Here is a 15,081-nt window from a genome sequence, read left to right on the forward strand (position 1 = left end):
ATTCCTGTAGTTGGAAGAGAAATAGCACATGTTCCTCCTCTAGTGGTTCCCTTTACAGCACCTTTTGTGGGACAAATGCCTACCCCAAAGGGTCAACCATACCCTCAACATCGACTAGCACAACTAGCACAACAGGGACAACCCATTCCCCAAGGACAACCAGTCCCAAATGTGCCTTTAAATAGACCAAGAGGGCTTCAAGCATAAGGAGTTTCTCCAAACCCTGTGTTTGTTCCTTTAATAATGGCCGAACCAGCACAAAATGTTGTACTTAGGGACCAAATTGTTGACATTGTTAGAGAAATTTGTGGACCTATGCCCGGGGGGTCCAGGCCCCTGTCTATAGAAAACCTTACCCATAATGGATAGATAGGTTATATGAATGCCCAAGGGGGTATAAGATACTGGAATTTACCCTCTTTTATGGGAATGGAAACTAATCAATTATTGAACATATTGCAAGATTTACAGGGTAATGTGGTGAATTTACCAACAATGGCTCCATGAAGTTGAGACTCTTCCCAAATTCTTTAACTGGGGCAGCCTTTGTGTGGTATAAAACCTTAAACCTGGTTCTATTCAGACCTGGCAACAAATAGAAAAAGTGTTTTATGCCCAATTTTTTCAAACAAAGTCTGAAGTATCTGTGGTAGACTTCGCAAGGTTAAGCCAAAGAACTGATGAGAAGGATGCTTAATTCATTGCCAGATTCAAAAGAGAACGAAATAAATGTAGGGTCATATTACCTAAACCTGAATTTATGAGGTTAGCCCAAAATGGGCTAGAGTTTAGGCTTTGAAAGAAGTTTGGCTCAATAGAGTTTCGAGACCTAGTAGACTAACTTATTAGGTCACCAGATATGAGACTCTCCTTGAAGAAGAACAAGATTGTGGTGATACATCTTATAAGACCTATTACAGGGACCTTAGCTTTGAAATTGATGCAGCAAAGATCATAGGAAAAGGGCATATGACCTACGAAGTATTAATTCAAAAGGATACAACTATTGATCATCAATTTAAAAAGAAAGATCTACATAGGAAATATTCTTTTGATGTATCAAAAGCAGATGAAATATTTGATCATTTACTAGCAACACAGTTTCTAAAATTTCCTGAGGGGGTTAAAATCCAAACTTTAGAAGAAATTAAAGGCAAAATGTACTATAAATGGCATAACTTTTGGTCTCACTCAACTGAAAAATGTATTGTTTTTCGAGACAAGATTCAAGAGCAAATTCAGAAATGAAGGTTAAAGGTTCTGGCCAAAGCAGAAAAGGCAATGGGGATTGACACAGATCTATTTCCTGAGATTAGAGAAGCAATAGCCAATGTTGGTGTGTGTAGCTAGTTTTTTGCGTTCCTCAGAGGGGTTTAGTTTGCTCGGATGCAATTCCCTACAATTCAAACCCCCGTGGTTTGGAATCTAGTTTCACAAGTGCAATGTGAAATAAAAGAAAACAAGAGTCCAAATCCTGAAAATTTTAGAAAAATCCACTAATTGCAAGAGATGCCCAAATTGGACTGCATTGCCAAATTTTAGAGTCACCCCCTAATATTTTTGGGAGAATTAGGAAACCTATGACTCGTGCCAAAGGCCACTTGTCCGTTAAACCCAATGTTATCTCAGTTTGGAAACTTAGGTATGAGAGGGGAAGGTCATGAATTGAGCATCCCACTCACCCGGTCAAAGATCAGCCTCTACTAAATCATGATGTGAATTTTATAGACATTATATGCATATTCTAATTTATTAATATGCTAACATTACTATGTGAGGCAAACAAGTATAGACCGCATCACTTACTTTGGAATGCTTTAATTTCATGCTTTTGGAAAGACTTTTCGAATATGTGCGACTCAAAGGAAAAATGAGCTCATATGTACAACAGTCAAAGTCATTCCAATTTAAGCAAAATAGCCTCCAGCCACAAGCATTCATAGAGATATTTCAAGTAAGCAAGTGGTCTCATAGTAATATGCTGGATATGGAAATACACACGCGAATGCTATGCGAAAGCAAAAAAAGCTCACCTAGTACTCAATCGTGGCAAGCCAAAGAAAAAGAAATAATTTTAAAAAATGCATGATCCTAGTATGCAAAATGGCTAATGCAACACATATAAAATGCGGCTAATAAATTCGGCTACTAATATGACATGTGAAGCAACTCAAAGCATGAGGTAGCGCACATAATCATATAGGAAGTAATAAGAGCACTATGTATGATGAGCCGAACCTTAATGCGTGCAAAAATGGATGCGAGGCATGGGAATGATGGAGATGAAAACATGATGCTATAAACAAGGATGATAAGCATATAAATAAAAGGGAGAAAGAAATGCGGGTTGGAAGACATATATCAACTGTTACAAATTTGCCCTCTTACATGAGGGTCCGAATGGCCTAATCGACTAATTATTATATCACCGAATGAATAATTACCTAATTATTACATTTACAAATATTACAGCAGTAAATATATAAACAAAAGGACATGAACCACATGTGCACAAATGAGAACATCCCTCAAAAACTGTTTTGTCTACCTTCGGGAGAACTGCTCTATTTTACCCTCAACCATTGCTCTATTTTGTTAACAACAATAAGCTGTTTGTCCACTTTGTGGCTTGACAGTTCCACAATGAGGTTTGGTCGGGTCTAATAAAAGATGGTTATGCTTCATTTTTAGCCAAAAAAAAACCTGTTTTGTGCAGTGAGGTAATAATAGTGCAGACAGAATATTTTCAAAAGATGTTTGTCCTTGCTATCCTTTCCTATCATGAAGATACTCAAGGGAGGAATAGATTTGCCTCATAAATCATCTACCATCGCAAGGTTGTTGCATGATGATCTTAGAAACAATAGGAAAAGACTCTATTAAACATAAAAATGAGGCTATTTTTCTCACCTCCTCCTATCATAAAGATATTCAAGGAAGAGGTAGACTTGCTTCACAAACCATCAAACATCACAAGATAGTATGTGATGATCATAGAAGCGACTAAAATAAAAAATAATAACAACTCAAAAATTGTTGTAAGCTGCTATTCCTACTCATGGAATAAAGATGAGAAACCCATTTCCATGCTTCAAAGTGGAACTAGAAGAGAATTTTCAACACTTTTGACAAAGAGCTCTATATGAGCAACAATGGAAATAAGGGAGAAACTAAAAAAAAAAAAAAAAAAAAAAAAAAAAACAAGCTAACTATCAAAGCTTAAACACACTTGTCAAAGTTGTTGACAATTTCTCTTTTATTCATGGAATAAGGATGAGACATCCATTTCCATGTTACGAAAATGATCGAAAAAAGAGTTTTTTAACACTTCTGACACGGAAGCTATGACCTAGCTTTGAGGTAAACAACAATAATTATGAAAGCGAAAGATTTATAGCTAGTTCATCGAACTTCTGGCTGGGTGGCTAAACTCTAAACCTCCCATGACCACAAGGTTCCAATATACTTAAAAAAAGCTATAAAAATAAAAGAAAAGCTATCAAATCAAACGGATTGGCAACTACATCCTAGACACACCAAATCCACGAGGACTATTACGTTATTACAACAGTGCAACTATAATATTCAAAGCACTATTAATTAGCATACTAAACAGCCCCCCCAAAAAAATGAGCAAAAAGAAGCTATAGTTAACAACTAGTAATCAAGCCTAAGGAAGGGTGGCTAACCCCCCACTTTTTATAACCTTAATCACATATTCCAGCCCCACAAAACAACTCAAAATTAGTATACAAAACAAGAAAAAAAGAAGAAAAGAGAAAAGAGAAGTAGATGAAAAGAAAGCAAAGTTCTACCTCTTGAGAAAAGAGAACTTCTTAATTATCAAACCTCAATCCTAACACCCTCAAGTATCTGAAATATAATTTGAGACAAGAGCAAAAAGCTTCAAGAACAAGATCTAATGGTGTATGTATTGTGTATCTGTAGCCAAAGGTGATATGGAGGTCAAGAAAGCTTTTGCAAGGTAAAAAAGTGTTTTTAGCTCTCAATATCCTTCAAAGCCTTTGAAAAAAAATTTCTAACCCTAAATTCTGAAGGGAGATGGTCTATTTACAGAATTTGAGACGTTTTGGTTGGAAATATCTTCCAAAATGGCCAGCTGGCAAATTTCTGCCAGAGATGCTGTCTATCGCTAATGAGACCCAACCGGGTCCAAATACCCACGGCCGAGCCAAATAACCCTCAGTCGTGCCTAAAAGTTTCCTCCTGGCCTACTGTTGTGTGGTCAGTGCAGGTTGGAGAAATGCTTTTAAAAAAAGGTTTTAAGGCCTAAAATATTTTGGTCAAAATGGGGTGTAAGGTTGGAATTTTGAGCTTGAACCCGTATTTCTTTGCTGAGAGTTCAAAAGATAGCACAGTGTAACTTTTATCATCGAGCGTTCGAAATGAAGCTCCCAAGTCTTGAGGGCAGTCAAAATGGGGTGTCTACGATTGCCCCTATTTGACAGAACTTGGTATGTCATGAAATGACGTGAGTGAATATCAAAGCTCGAAGATGACCCATTTGACAAGGCCATAAAACTTAGGCAGACAAACAACATGCAAATGCAATTGGTTGAACTTGAAAGTTGCTTACGTATCCCTTTGCAAGGAATCAAACTAGTGTAGTTCAAGGGCAGGATGCAAATGATACACAATGCAACAATCAAAACCACAAACGAACATACCGCCTGAAAATCACAAAGAAGAGAGAGAGCACGAGCCCAAACTACACATCACGTAGAGAGGGTGAAAGATACAAGCCAAATTACACTCGTGTGATAAGGGTGAAATTGCAAGCCAAACTTCGTATCACATAGAAGGGGTTAAACTTGCAGGCCAAACTACGCATCCCATAGCTGATTTCATGATGCTTATGAAATGTTGTGACTATAGAAGATACAATTCAAAAATGCAACAAGTCAAATTTCAAACATGCGTTCTACATGGTATAGTGAAGACTAAAAAAAAAAACTAGGACACAAACTCACATATCCCAAGATGAACCCACTCGAGGACATGTTGTCAGATATCTTGAGATAAAAAACTCTCGGGTCACGTTCCTACATATCCTGAGAGAGAGAGAGAGAGAGAAAGAGACACAAAAAAAAAAGCTCAGAGGACACGTCTCACACGTCCTAAGAAAACCATTCGGGGTTGAGTCTCATACATGCTGAGATAAAGCCTGCTTGGGAACATGTTCTTGTACGTCTCGAGAAAATCGCTCAGGGTCGCATCTCAAGCATCCTGAAAAAACCATTTAGGGTCGTGTTCCTACACACCCTGAGATAACGACCACTCAGGATTGCATCTCACGAATCCTAAGAAAACCGCTCAAGGTCATGTTCTTGTACGTCTTGAGACAAAGACCACTCGGGAACGCGTCTTAGGCATCTTAAGAAAACCACTCAGGGTCATGTTCTTGCATGCCCTAAAATAAAGACCACTCGGGAATGCATCTCACACATCTTGAGAAAACTACATTGGGTCATGTTCTTGCATGCCCTAAGATAAAGACCGCACGAGAACGCGTCTCACGCGTCCTGAGAAAACCGCTCAAGGTGTAATGATTTTAAATGTGTTTCAACCTAAAAATGATAGATGATACAAGATAACGCATGATGTAAATGGACACAATGGGTGTGATAGATAATGTGGTACGTGTGACAAGCAATGTAATGGATGATGTTTAGGCAATGCAATAGAATAAACAAACAAAGCGGTGCCTTAGAAGGCACCTCACAAGGCGAGTGGCGATAAATTGCCTTACTCTGATGGGGATCACTCTTTTTTGTTTTGCTTTTCAAACTTCTACCTTCATCTTGCATTTCCAAATAGAGAAAACAATCTTAAGGACCCGAAACACTCAATAAAGGTATAATCTTCATACAAAAACCACGATACCACTTTTCTCCCTTGCCATGTTTGCTACTTTCCTTATTCTCCAACAGGGTGACAGACTAGGTTGGTTCAATAAATGTCTCAGGGAGCGGTGTTCACAGAGATCACCTCATTTGATATGAGAATTGAACTTGGACTTATGCGTACCACGTCGCCGGAAAGTGATGTTTTAAGAAAAAAATGTCTCTGCTGAGAAGTGATACTTTGGAAAGTATCTTATTTGGTATTCGTTTAAAATTGGGCTTACATGTAGCAACACTGCCGAAAAGTGACATTTTATGAAAAGACGCCTCTAGTGGGGAATGGTGTTCAGGGAGGGCACTTTTGATCTCCATTCTAACTTAAAACAAGCTTGAGCTCGAGGTCAAGGTACATTCATACTCCAAAGAAATGGCGAGACCTGAGAAGGTGCATCTGGAACGTAACTTCGGAACCTTCTAAAGTTGAAGCAAACTCAGATACTCCACTTTTCGCTTTTCTCTTTTTGCTTTTGCTTTGTACTCCAGAACCTATGTAGCGTCAGATAGGTCCTTTTGTTTTGTTATTTTTTTTATTTTGAAAAGTTGTATTTTCTTTTGTAAACCTATGATCAAGGTTAGACCCTGCAGTTTATAAAAGAAAGAATTTTGTTTTGCCCATTATGTCGAAAATGGCACAACACTTTGAGCACAAAAAAGCACTTTACAAGAATTTAAAACTGATAATAATTGCTTTGGAATTGATTTTGAACTGGATAAAGAGCCTTCAACCAACCAAAATGAAAAAATATAACTCGATAAAAGAGAAACAAAACAAAAACAACCTAATAACATATATCAACACTCGTTGGAACCAAGGCAAGACTTAAAACAAGACTTTGAACACTAAGCTGAAATTTTCTGTAGCTGCTAGTCTATTTGGCAAGAATTGAGACCCGGCCGGGCCTAAATACCCACAGTCGTGTTTCAATAAGGGCGGCTAGATCCAACTAGTTGCTGGGCAGTGGGATCCAGCTGTCATGCAATCACCCATTCCCAATCTCTACAAAAGGTGCTCTCTCACTATTTTCTCGGCAGAACAGCAAACTTTTGATATTTTGCTCCAAAGATGGGGATTTTTCTTGGCAATAGACTCAAAGATTGGATGGCCACTTTGGACGATATGGAAAAGGTAAACTTCAATGATTTCAGCACAAACGCTCTTTTCTTTTGAGCCACACTCCACTTTGATTTCCATTCCTTCATGCCGTTACCTGATGTTGGGACCCATTCACTCATATGTTTCGCTTCGGAACGTAAGAGATATGTCCCATTCTCAAAGAGTTTCAAGCATTGATGAAGTCTTGCCAAAATGATGAGATTATGGCCCGACCTCGTTTTGGCCATGCATGGGCTCTTGAACAGATGTGTGGTCTTTCTTTAAATAAGGCACGGTCTTTGGCTCACGAAGGAGAGTTGGATGTACCTTGCTTGATTCATCGATTTTTTGGCATCGAGGACAACAGTGACCTCCTTTTGCGAGGTTACCGTCAACGCGCCCTCTGCTTATGTTTGCTCGCATACTTCCTACTTGCCCCTAGTTGCAACGGAACTGACATTAGGCTGATTGAAGTGGCCTAATGCCTCAAGGAGGGTCGAAGCTGCATAGGTTTGGCATTGGCCGAAACCTTAATGGGCTAGGATGTTTTCCACAGCAAGAGACTTCTCAGTTCGCGAGGAGTTCACTGCTTCTTCAAGTACTGTTTCCCACCCTTTTTATTTATGATTCTCACATCACTTTGGCACTCAATCTCTATTTTCTCTCAAAAACTATTTCCTTGCTTTTTCTTCTCAATGTACATCTCTCTGTTCTTTAATCTCTTATATATATATATATATATATATAATCCCTTTCCAGGTGTGGTTGATGGATAAACTAACCCCTACCCCAAGTACTCTACTAGATCTTACTTCTTTTGCTCATAACTAGTGAGCTTTCCCACAGAGGAGTTATGGTGTGACTAGATGTGCAGCTAATCTATAACTGACATTGTTTGGTGATGCCCTTGGCTTAACTTGACCAAGATGAGTTACAGCATGTCCCGTTGGCCAGGTATACAGTTGATTGGCCTAACACACTGTGTTTTCTATTTCCCATTCAGGTTCAGACGACTGTTCGGTCATGATTAGACCCGCCCTGCTGAGGGGGTTGAGTATCCAGCTTTATTCTTGACCAGTGCTTCACAGGTGGCTCGGTACCTAAATCCTTGTAGAACGAGAGACCTCCCGGCACTCGCTATTGGCTTTAGGCATGCCCTTGCTGGCGAGTGCTTTCCTTGGCTTAAGGATTAAACATGGGTTGGGCCATCCTTGGCCACAAAGACTTCTAAGAGTGCAGGCAAGAGACAGAGGACCACTACCTGACTCATCTATGCCCTTAGTTCATTGGTTTGACTTTTCTTTTCTCTTTAAGCTTTTTGACGTAAAAGCAACTTTGATTTGGCCTGAGAGTTAGATTGTGTGCTTGTTTCCAGTCTCTATTTTGAAATCATGTAATTAAAGTTGTGAGTACCGAAAATTTTCCTTTTTGGTCTAAAGAATGGAAATTTTCCTTTTTGTAAAAAGTAAAATTTTGAGAAAATCAACTTCATTAAAACCTTCCAAAACAAATTTTTGCAAGCGATCACTACTTGATACACATGGAATTAATCCTCAAGATGTACAGCCCCAAATCAAGAGATCATGACTGTCCACAACTGCATCCACCTTCACTGTTGTTCTGTCCCTTGCTTTATCTTGCAACTCGATTCTTTTGTTGAAATAGAGGTAAAACAATCAAGCCAACCGATGGTGAGATGGATCAATCAAACAGCAGATAGGACAGTTTAGTTGAAAATGGTTAGGGCTAAACTTCGAGATGAAGTTGCCTACGTATCCCAAATATGGGAATCAAGCCTTATGTGGTTCCCGGTTAAGCTTCACTCGGGTATTAACTCTCTCCTTTTGCGCTCTAATTTTTGCCAAAGCCACCCTTTTAGATTTTCAACCTCGCGAGCTCTATTTTCATTTATTTCTAATTTTTTACACTCTAAATTTTGCCTAGGTCACCCTTTTGGGTTTTTGGCCTAGTGAGCCTCTCAAGGGTAGTACTTTTTCAACTTGTCCATGTTGATAGGTTGTGAGAACTCCAAACCATCCAAATCCATGAGAATGATTGCTCCTCCTTACCAAATAGATTTGATGATGTAGGGACCAGCCCAATTGGGTCAAAACTTGCCCCTGGGGTCATGGATGAGAGCTTGATTGTCTTTAAACACCATATCTCCTTCTCTCAGATTTCTAGACTTGATTTTTTTTGTTGATGCCCTAGCAATTCTACACTGGTATCCTTGGATATGATACAATGCCTTCAATCCCCTCTAATTAAACAACATCAACTCTTCAAATCTGTTCTGTTGCCAATCCGCCTCTACTATCGGAGACTCAACCATGATTCTCAATGACAGCACCTCAATTTCGATCGGTAAAACACCCTTCTTTTTATACACCAAGGAGTAGGGGGCTGCCCCTGTAGAAGTTCATATTGATGCTCTATAACCCCAAAGTGCAAAAGACAACTTGTCTGGCCAATCCTTGTAAGTTTCCACCATTTTTTGCATAATATTCTTGATGGTCTTGTTCGTAGCCTCAATGACTCCATTGGTTTGTGGCCTATATGTTGACGACTTGTGGAAGGCTATGTTATACTTCTCAAGTAAATCTAACACTTCTTTTTTAAAGTGTGTGCCGTTGTCCGATATTATTTCATTCAGCACCCTGTATCTGCAAATGATGTTATTCCTAACAAATTAGCCACATGCGAAGCTTTCAACACGGAATATGACTATGCCTCTACCTATTTGGTAAAGTAGTCGATTGCCACTAACATGAACTCGTGTCCATTCGAGCCTTTCGGCGAAACTGCTCTGATGACGTTTATGCCCCAGACCGAGAAAGGCCATGGTGAAGTCATATTGTAGAGCTTCAACGGCAGAATATTCATGCTATTAGAATGGATTTGACACTTATGACATCGCCGAACAATGTTGATACAATCGTTCTCCATGGTTGACCAATAATAACCTTGTCTGAAGATCTTCCTGGCTAGCATTACACCATTCATGTGTGCTCCACACTGTCCTCCATGAATGGCTTCCATAAAACGCTTCAACTCTTTATCTTCTACACACAGTTTCTGCATTCCCAGATGCACCCTCTCGTACAGCTTACTTTCACAAATAATGAACTGGATGGCTAGACGGCGTATTCCCCTTCTATCTTTGGCATTTTCCCCTTGTGGATACATATCCTTCTCCAAAAAGTTCCAAATGTCTTAGTACCAAGTATTATTATCCTGAACCTCTTCTATTGCAGCTATTATTTCGTACACGAGCACATACTATTTTTCAATAATGATTGGGTGTATCTTGGCCCCAATCAGTATTTCCACTATTGAAGCCAGCTTTGCCAATGCGTCAGCAAATCGATTGTTTTCTCTTACCAAGTGCATAAATGTCAACTTTTCAAACCTTCGAATCAGGATGTCCAAGGTCTGATGATAAACTTTCATTTTCTCTTCTTTAACCTTCCAATCTCCATTGGCTTGGGAAACAACCAAATTCGAATCTCTGATGACATCCAACCTTATTGCCTCTAGTTCCAAGGTAGCTTCTAATCCAGTAATACACGCCTTATACTCTGCTTCATTGTTAGATACTTTGAAACGGACTTTGAAAGCAAAGGGCATATAGGAACTGTCGGGTGCTATAAGCAACATGCCTATTCCATAATCGTATTGGTTAGCTACTCCATCAAAGTACATTTTCCACGCATCTTCTTCTACCAATAGGATTGCCTCATCTGGGAATAGATACTTTACATCTTCACCCTTTTCCGCTGGATGGCCTGCCAGAAGTTCCGCTACAGCCCTTCCTTTGGCTAACTTGTGAATAACATACTTGAGGTTAAGTTCGAAGAGAATAAGCAACCAACGAGCTAGCCTACCCGTAAGTTCCGGTTTCTCAAAAAGATATTTAATGGGATCCAATCTCAAAACTAGAATTACCGAATGGGCTAATAGGTAGTATCTCAACTTTCTAGTGGCCCAGACCAAAGCTAAACAAGCCCTCTCCAAAGGAGTGTAACGAGTCACATAATCTAGCATCTTTTTACTCAAATTTTCCACATTTTCCACATTTGCTTCTGACTCTTATGCGAGCATGCATCCCATAGTTGATTCTGTCACTAACAAATAAATGATCAGTGGTTTTCCCAGCTCTGGTGGTGACAACACAGGCGGATTCTGAAGATATTGTTTAACTTGTTAGAAGGCAAACTAACTTCGATTGTCCCATTAGAATTTCCTCACTTTCTTTAAAAGGACAAATAGCGGTTCACAAGTCAAGGTTAATTTAGAGATTAACCTTCTTATGAATTGCATTTTTCCTAGAATGCTGCACACCTCCTTTTTAGTCCTTGGTGGTGGCATTTGTAGGATGGCCTTGATTTTTGATGGATCAACCTCAATTCCTCTCTCAGTGATCAAGAATCCCAACACCTTGCCTGCGATTACACCAAAGGTGCATTTTTGTGTATTTAACCTTATTCTGTACTCCCAGATCCTTTTGAAGAACTTTTGCAGCGTGACATAGTGGCCTTCTCGCTCTTTGGATTTCACAATCATATCGTCCACAGACACCTCAACTTCTTTGTGGATCATGTCGTGCAGTATTATGGCTGCAACCCTCTAGTACGTAGCCCCGATATTTTTCAACCTGAATAGCATGACTCTTTAACAGTATGTGCCCCACTGTGTGGTGAAAGTGGTCTTTTCCCTATCCTTTGGTGCCATCAAGATCTGGTTGTAGCCTGAAAATTCATCCATGAATGACAACAATGCGTAGCCAGTGGTGAAGTCCACCAACTCATCAATGTGTGGCAACGAGAAGTCGTCCTTTGGACTAGCCTTATTCAAATCCCTTAAGTCGACACAAACTCTGATTCTACAGTATTTCTTTGAAATTGGAACGATGTTGGCCAACCAAGTTAGATATTTGGATACCATCAAGAACCCTGCATTGATCCGCTTGGTGACTACCTCTTTGATTTTCAAAGCCCAGTCTAGACGGATTCTGCGAACTGGTCAGGCTTCGGGGTTGAGAGGGATTCTGTGCTATACAATCTTAGGATCGATTCCAGGCATGTCTTCATAGGACCACACAAAAACATCTTTGAAATTTTTTAACAAAGTGCTTAATTGCTCGTGCTCTTTTGAAGACAACATGGAACCAATTTAGACCAAGTGAGGATCCTCCTTAGTACCCACGTTAATTGATACAATCTCATCTAGTAAGGGTTTAACACACCTTTTCTCCTCTCGGTCAAGTAAAGTTTTTAAAGCCCGCTGAATTTCTTCCACTTCATTTTGGTCAAAATTTTGAAAATCATTTTCAGTACAGCAAACTAAAGGCACAGAAAAGTAAGCAAAGTCTACTACATTTTCATTGATAAAATCAAGGTCCTCAGTTACAGTTGACTCAAAACAGAAACTAAAAGACGACCTTGACAGAGCTTTGGCACCCGAGTTACCAGCCTTAGAAGTGCCAGACTCGGACTCATTGAGTCTGACTCCGACTCAACAGACTCAGTGAAATTAGACTTAGACTCAACATCTGACTCAGAACTTGTAACAAAACCTTTTTCCAGCTGCCAAGTGAGGCCCGATGCTTTCGATGCATCCAAAATGAAACTGGTGGAGTCCACAGTTGGTTCATCCCCGATCATAGAAACAGTAATGATATACCCCAAATTCTCAGTACCAATTTCAAGATCTGTCAAAAGACCAACCAATGTTGTTCCTATTTCAGTATCACTGTTATTTGAACCACCGTCATGGCCCTAGCCTATGTTGGTACTTGGATCAATCCACTTTTCATCGTTATCTTGAATCTAATGATCAAAGAAGATTTCAAATCCTAGGAAATGCTTTTTTGTTAGAGAATCAACCTAAGGCTCAAAAAAGCCACAAAAGGAGAAATCTTCCCCTTTGTTGATGAAATGCCCATTCAAAGTTCCGGGATCGGTTTGTGAACCAGTTCATAATGTTTCCTGGCTCTTTTAGCCTTAGCCCTTTCTTTCATCTCTTCCGCTTTCCTTTTATTGTCTTCCTTGGTAGGTGCATATCCCAGCCCAAAAGTATGCAAGTTATTTGGCACATCAGCTAGCACAGAAATACCTTTTATTTTTCTCTTTCCGAGTCCCATCCTAGGAATATGCCTCAGTTTATTCATGAAATAAATAGACTAGGCACTGACATACATACCCTCATCCTCAGCCATGATTGTCTGCACCAGTTGAGCTTCTGCCAAGTGAAACCCGAAAGAAATACATCTTCATCACCATGATTGATTTCCAGCAAGGGTGTAGTAACTTCTAGAGGTAGATGAATAGATAAGTTCCCCAAAACAGTAGCAATTCCTCCCTTATGAGGATATTTCAACATTTGATGCATAGTGGAGGATACAACTTTCATGTGGTGCTACCAAGGCCTTCGTAGAAGCAAGTTGAAAGTAGCAGGTACATCGAGCACATGAAATTCAATCTCATGTTCAGAAAGGCCCACTAGAATCTGCACCTTAACAGTTCTCATGACTTCTCTACTCGTGTTATCATACACTCGAATCACCTGAGTTGTAGGAACAAAATCCACCGGCTTCAAGCCCATTGCATAGGCGGTACGGGAAGGACAGACATTGATAATCAAGCCAATATCTACCAAAACAACTAGAACCCATTGACCCCTACATTCGATAGATACGTACAATGGCTTATTAAGAGTTGATCCTTCCGGTGGTAACTCCTCATCAGAAAAAGTGAGTGCAGACATGGTGTTACTCGATAAGATCAAGCCTACAAGTTGCCCAGATGTGGTATCAATGGATAACTTGGTTTTATACAATGCTGTCAAAACTGCTTGTCGGTGCACCCGTGAGGCCATAAAAAGGCCCCAAATAGAGATGTCTACCTGGATCTTTTTCAATTGCCTCAGAACCAGTTCTTCCTCCAACTTCTTCTCTTTCTCTATCTCAAGTTCCTTGTCTTTCCCCAATGGTTCAACTTGATCCAAGTGCGGAGGTTTAAAGTACCGTCCATTCCTAGTCAAGTGATCAACCTCTTCCGTGTACAAAGTATCATCTGGCATGTGTTCTTCCCAATCTTCATCCAAGTGGGCAAGATACAGGTCACTATCTTCCCATCATTCGCCTTCGGTTGCTGACAAACAATTGTTCGACTCCACGTGAATTGCTCCAACAAAAAAATCATCACCCTTAGGGTGATAAAGTGATTTAGCCTATATTTCAACCTAGATCTCGTCTTTCCTAAAATGCTCCCAAGCTCTCTCAACCATTTGAATCTACTCATTTCTTTTATGCTCGAATTGCTCCAGTACTATTTTGATTTTAGCACCTTCAATTTTTTCAAAACCCGGTGTTTGGGTTTTTTTTTTTTTTTTTCTTCTCTATGCCACTACTCTCACACTCTTTTCCCTTCCCTTTAGCTTTCCTGGCTGCCAAAGCTTTCTCCTCCTCGGAATCATCTACAATTTCTTCTTTCTCAGAATCGTTGCTTATCCACCCCTGATTAACAACTGATAGGCTCAAATTCCACCAACCAAACTATATGTCACTCGGATCTTGCTCCTTGAAGAATTCGAGATTATCCGAATCTTTCTCATGATTTACGAGATCTAGTCCTTACTTCGGGTCGTCTTCTTTAACAACACTGACATCAGCTGAACTGGGCAATAATATCCCTGGCTTTTGTTGATCAACAAAAATAATATATTTTCTCGAGTCATACTCTTTCTCGAATAACCCCCATTTCCTAGTTGCTGGAACTTCAATTGATAGGCCAACATTTTCTTCCAAAATCAAACCCTTCTCCTCTTCTAGTCTTGTCATCACAGGTTTACAAAGCTCAGGTTGTCGTTCTAATGTGTTCAACATGCACAAGTCTGTGCCATCTAGAATAAATAGCACCAGTTTTGGCAAGTGGGAAGGGGTGATATAAATGCTCGGGTCAAAGGCAAGAGGTAGCATATGGATGAAATTAGGATGTGGTAGAGGTGGTACTTGGTTATGGTTTGGCAACGGGTTAGTTATGATATTTGGCCTTTGTGGTGGGG

Source organism: Camellia sinensis, chromosome 9 (genome assembly GCF_055761805.1).
Source record: "Camellia sinensis isolate YWXY chromosome 9, ASM5576180v1, whole genome shotgun sequence".
NCBI classification, from domain to species: domain Eukaryota; kingdom Viridiplantae; phylum Streptophyta; class Magnoliopsida; order Ericales; family Theaceae; genus Camellia; species Camellia sinensis.